Genomic DNA, 6192 nt, shown 5'->3' with positions numbered 1-6192 from the left:
GCTAAACGAAATCAGCCAGTCACAAAAAAAATGAATACTATATGATTCCATGTAAATGAGGCGCTTAGTCAAAATCATAGAGAGAGAGAATGGTGATTACCAGAGATGGGAGGGCGGCGGGGGGGTGGAGAGGAATGGAGAGTTATTATTTAAAGGGTATAATATTTCAGTTTTGCAAGATAAAAATAGTTCTGGGCAGGGATGGTGGTGATGAGTGCACACCAACATGGATGTACTTGACACTACTGAACTGTACACTTAAAAACATCTAAGATAATAAATTTACTGTTATGTATATTTTACCACAATTTTAAAAAATTGGAGGGAGAACCCTCAACAACACACTGAATACAATTTGTTATTTAATGGGATAGGTTTTTGTCCCTAAAGTATACATGACTAAGTAGCAATACTGTCAAAGCCCTGTTATTTAAAAGCACTTTCAATATTTATTCTCTGAGAAGTTATGCCACAAAATTGATATGAGGTTGTTTTCAATTTTTAGAATTTGCCTTCTTTTTATTTAATTTTGTCTTTTAATTACATAAGATATTTACATGGTTCTCAAGTGTAAACCACAAAACAGGTACATTCAGAAAATATAGCTTTCACTCTTGCCCTCATTTCCTGTTTTCTTCCTACCCCTATAAATTGCCAATTTTGTTAAATTTATTCACCCTTCCATTATTTCTTTTTGAAAATATTAGAAAATGTATATGTCTTACCTGTTTCACCCTGTTTCATATAGAAAAGGTTGTATACTGCAAATGTTATTCTACACCTGGCTTTTTTAAAATAATAATTCTTGGAGGCTGCCCCATACTGATCTCAGTGTACTGAGCTCCTCCTGTTCCTTTTCAGGCTGTACAGTTCTACATTATGGAGATTGTGATTGGCAGAATCCTAAAGGTGACCCTCCCCAAGGTCCTCCCTCTCACACCCCAGCTATTCAAACACTAATCTAGCAACAACTGTGAAAGGAATTTAAAGACTTAATTAAATCCCAATTTTATTAAACATAAAGTATGTAAATTACCTGGGTGGGCGTAGTCTAATCAGGTGAAACCCTTAAAGGCACAGCATTTTCTCTAGCAGGTGGCAGAAGGAGGAAGCCAAAGATATTTGAAGGCTAAGGGGGACTTCGGGCATAAGAACTGTTCCTGTTGGCCTCCAGTAAGAAAGCAAACCACTATGCTGTGAACTGTTAACTGACAGGGACAGCGCTGTATCTTAGAGGCTGAGAGCAAGCCCTAGCTAAAAACCAGAAAACCAGAAAGGAAATAAAGATGTCAGTCGTACAGGTGAAACAGAATGAATTCTGCCAATAATCGATGAGCTGGGAAGCGGACCCCAAACATCAGGTGAGAAGTGCAGCATCAGCAACACCTTGACTTCAAGTCTATGAGATATGAGCAGAGGATTTAGCTACATATGCGGTGCCCAGACTCCTGACCCATGGAAAATGTTAGATTAATAAATGTGTGTCATCTTCAAAAATTAAAAAAACATGATGACGACTGCAATAGGCAGAAGACCACCCTCACTTCCAAAGGCCAGAGCAATAACATGAGGCCAGTGGAAAAGTCATACAAATAAAGTCATGCTATAGGAATCTATTCACTCTTAAAGAAGAGAGACATACGTATGTGATTCTAAGTCTCCTAGTGGCCAAGGCAACTAAGGAAGCGTGATTAGTTATACGCAGTGATTTCTATAAGAAATACATACACTGGGCAGCAGAGCGGTCTGAGTGAAATTTTCTCCTCAAAGATCCTCATAAGAGGCACACTAAGCTCTATAGTGGAAATTGTGGGTCATGAAGAACAATATAAGGCTATTTTTGTTGTAAGCCGAGGACAACACACCCAAGTGGACTTCACTAAAAGTGAACACAACAAGAAGTTAAACAATGTAAGCAAACATTCAGACACAAGAATGAGTCTTTGTGTATCTGAAACAAAGAGGAAATAACTGATTACAGGAAAGTTGGGATAGTGCGGTTAGAGCAGGCTTTAAAGCCAGACACAGGCATTAAATAGGGAGACACTTTAACCCCCGAAGTCACAAGACAAAAGCTACATTAAAGAAGAAATCGTCCAGCAGTGATAGCAGGATGCGTTGGACCAAATTTGTCTAAGCCTCTCTCCTACTATACACTCATATGTAAACTTGGAAAGAAAAATCTGTTTTTGACAAATTACCAATATGTATGTCGGCCTAAATGCCAGGATCACATCCTGACATCCAGTATCACAGGACAAACCAGAGAGGTTCAATCTTTGTACACAGTTCTGTCGATTTCAATAGGACAAGCGTTATATTTTTTCTACAATTGTTACCTCAGCAAAAAGCATCGTTTTGAGATCTAGTCCATTGACCACAAAGATCATTACCACACGATGTGAGGCAATATTCAAAATTCTCAAAATCAACAAAACACTACTCTTTAAAAAAAAAAAAAATTCTCAAAATCTTCCAGTTTTTCTGTGTATCCACAGTAATGGTTAGGTTGAGCTTTTTTTTCAACCCATACTTCAGTTGAAACCCCAAGGCTATTTTTTTTTTCCCTGTTAATACAATACCACTGCTATCCTGCTTGCGAATACACTCATCACAACATACCCACCCCTAGACAGGAGTGTTATTACCGGCAGGAGGAGATGGTTCTTTCTCCGTAACCTGGATAGTGAACTGACAGAGGCTGTAAATTAACCTGGGTCTCCTCGGGCCTCTTGGGACAGTCCACTTTCAGTCTGTTCTTCTCACTGCACAGGGCACTTCTGTGATAATATTTTGACCACATTTTGCACTTTAATTTAAACCCACAGGAGAGTGTATTCTCTTGACTCCAATAATCAGAGACATCTGAGAAAATTCCTTATATGTAATGACTGTTTAGCCAAATTTTTAAATATGCATACTTTGTATTATTTTTTTCCTGTTAAAAAGGAATACCATTTAATTGCAAAAAGAATTTTAGAGAAAACAATGTTTCTAAATGTAAATAAAAATTAATTCAAAGCGTTGTACACTTTAAATGAGTGGATTACGTGGAATGTGTATTATATCTCAACAAAGCTGCTATTAAAAAATTAAGTGAGGGGCGGCCGGTTTGCTCAGTTGGTTAGAGCGTGGTGCTCATAACACCAGGGTTGCCGGTTCGGTCCCCGCATGGGCCACTGTGAGCTGCACCCTCCACAACTAGATTGAAACAACTGCTTGACTTGGAGCTGATGGGTCCTGGAAAAACATACTTAAAATAAATAAACGTTAAAAAAACAACTAAGTGAAAGCCCACTGTTCTAGTATATAAAGTTTGAAACTACAGTTAATTGTAAGTGGGTTGTACCTTTCACGGATATTTTTTATCATAAATTCAGATTTATAGTATCCAAGAATCCTAATCTATAAGAAAATTTATGTACAAGGAATTCAAATTTGTGATTTAATATTTACTGGAAATCCTCTTTACACAACAAATCATGCTAAGTGCCTCCAACTTAACAGGCCACAATTAGGACTGTCACTGCTCCTCCCAGGATTCCTTCGGCAGTGATGAGTGCCCCGCAGTACCCAGACGGTGTGTGGCCGACCTCAGGACAGCCCACGCTCTCATTTCAATAAAAAAAAGATCAGAATGCCGCCTCAGTGTGACTACACAGATACAACTTCTGAGATTAAAAAAGCAGTGTTGGTTTTCGCCACATTCTTTATTCCAATCTACTGGGTAATCTAACTTGTAAGGAATGTACTTTTTACCATTTACAAAAGCTTATTTCATTTTGAATGAATAAAAAGTGTCCCATGGGCACTTTTCTTTTGTTGAGTTGGCATGCATGCTAAAGAGGCTGCCCAAGGAGACCTACCACCCTCCCGCACTCAATCACATAAGGCAAAATCGTGGCAGGTATTCCAACCTTCTCTCACACACTCCACATCCACTCCACAAAGATCTGCTGATTCTCCATCCTAAATATCGCTCCAGCCTATTCCTGTCCTTGGACTCCATTGCCCATCCTTTGTTCAGGCCCTGGGGCCTGAATGACTAGTGCAGCTGGTGGGCCGTCCTCCGGGATGAGGAACTCCAATGGGCCTTCCACACCACCACCAGAGGGCTCCTTCTAATCTGATCTTCTCTCTCCCTGAATGAAACCTGGCAGGAACTCCCCATCAGGCCCAGGATAGAGCAAAGTCCTCCCTGATCTAGGGACCTTTGCAGTATCCTTGCCTGACAACCTCTCCCCACCCTTCCCCCACCCAACTTCTTTCCAGTCACACATTCTCATCTATATGAGGTAGTTGCAATTCCCTGAAGAACCACGTTGTTTTGCACCTCCATGTTTTCCCAACACGATCACACTATCTTCTCAACCTCTAATGCTCTCACTTTCTCTCCTGGTGAAACCACATTTCTTCCAATGGAAGCCTTTCCTGACCCACAGCACGACCTGCAGATGCCCTCCTGTACCCCTCCCCTTACCATGTACGTGTTTTTAAGTCTCTCTCTCATGGAGGGATCCTGGTTTCAGAATTCATGGCACTTTAGGAAGACAGTGAATAGACTTCCAGGGATCTGTGAACATAGCAAGTTAAATACAAACTCCTGCATCCATTTTAAATGAGTAGTTTCTGGGGAGAGGACCCACTTCTTTCATAGGGTTCTCACAGGGAACTTTCACCTACAATGGTTGAGAACTTTCTGTACTAAATTGTGAACTCTTCAAATGCAGACACATTAATTTTTGCTTCCCTGTCTGTAGCAGTTCCCAGGACTGGTGAACCCTAAATATGTTAGCTAATGGATGAATACATGAGTGAATGAAATAACTCATTTAAAAAGAATTTATTGCTATGGGCAAGAACCAGTGTTGGATATAGCTATTATTAAAATAGACTGGTTCCTGTTTTCACTCGGGAAATAATCTGGCAAGGAAGACAGACATTAAACAATTAATCATGCAATTACTATTTAATTGCGATAGTGAGAAGGCCTATAAAAGAGAAGTACAGGCTGCTAGGAGGGTATAACTGGGGGCTTTGATCCAATGTGGTCTGAAGTCAGAGAAGCCTTCTTTGAGGCTGTAACATTCATAAAGAAAATGAAAAATAACTATGAAATATTGCAAGGAATAACTACAGTTACTACCCATGCGTAGACTACAGGGTTAACTAGGAGATAGCATAATTTAGACCCAAAGAAAAAATGCTAATTTAAAAATTCACCTTTAATGATGAAGGAGATCATTAGTCAAAGTAGGGTTAGTATTACTCCTAGAGGAGATCACATAGCTTGGACGTTTCATCAGAAAGTACTGTGGAAAAACATAATGCCTGAAATTTCATGAAACTCCTTTTTGTGACTTGCCAAAATTTCTCTAATGGTGTAAGTCCAGCTCTGGATACTTACCATGAAGCCCCCAGTGCACTATGTCTGCCAAGCCACACGTAAGAGAACTCAATGTTCCCAAAATTAGTTCTGAAGCTGACCTCGCACCCCACCCTCCTGTCATTCCATCTCCACCTCTTGGTTTCTTCAGCACCTTCCTTGTTCTGCCCTTCTGGCTGCAGAGTCTAACTTGGCTCTCAACTCACCTCCCAGACTTGAGCTTTTCTCATCCTGGGCCCACCACTCTGCAGACTGACAACCGTATCACAGGCCCTGGAACGGCTCTGGGGCATCCCACCTCCTCCACAGACTCCGGCTGGCAGCCCCGACTGCACCGGGACTCTGTACATTCTGGCTCTTCCAAGTTCACCTGGGAAAACCAGGTGAGACTGATCTGAAATGTAAGGGCTTCTGCATTTCTAGATCATACCTACGCGACTGTGAGGGTCTCATCCTCATGGTCGCTGCTTTTTGTTCCTTATCTATAGGCTCCAGAGACCTATCCTTCGTCCTGCATCTTGGTTACAAAGTTATGCAGAGTAGAAAACTTGGGCCTATCAGGCACACACACAAACTTTTCATTAAGCGAGGTCTCCAGTTGGGCTTACTGTGTATTATGGACTGAACTGTGTCCCCACCCCGAGATTCACATGTTGAAGCTGTAACCCCCGAAGTGACTGTATTTGGAATAGGGCCTTTAAGAAAGTAATTAAGTTACATGAGGTCATAAGAGCTGTCGTAGTCCATTTGGGCTTCTATGACAAAATACCATAGACTGAATGGCGTACTAACAAATAAATTTATTT

This window comes from Rhinolophus ferrumequinum, chromosome 18, assembly GCF_004115265.2.
Source record: "Rhinolophus ferrumequinum isolate MPI-CBG mRhiFer1 chromosome 18, mRhiFer1_v1.p, whole genome shotgun sequence".
In the NCBI taxonomy this organism is placed as follows: Eukaryota; Metazoa; Chordata; class Mammalia; order Chiroptera; family Rhinolophidae; genus Rhinolophus; species Rhinolophus ferrumequinum.
This window is presented reverse-complemented; position numbering follows the sequence as displayed.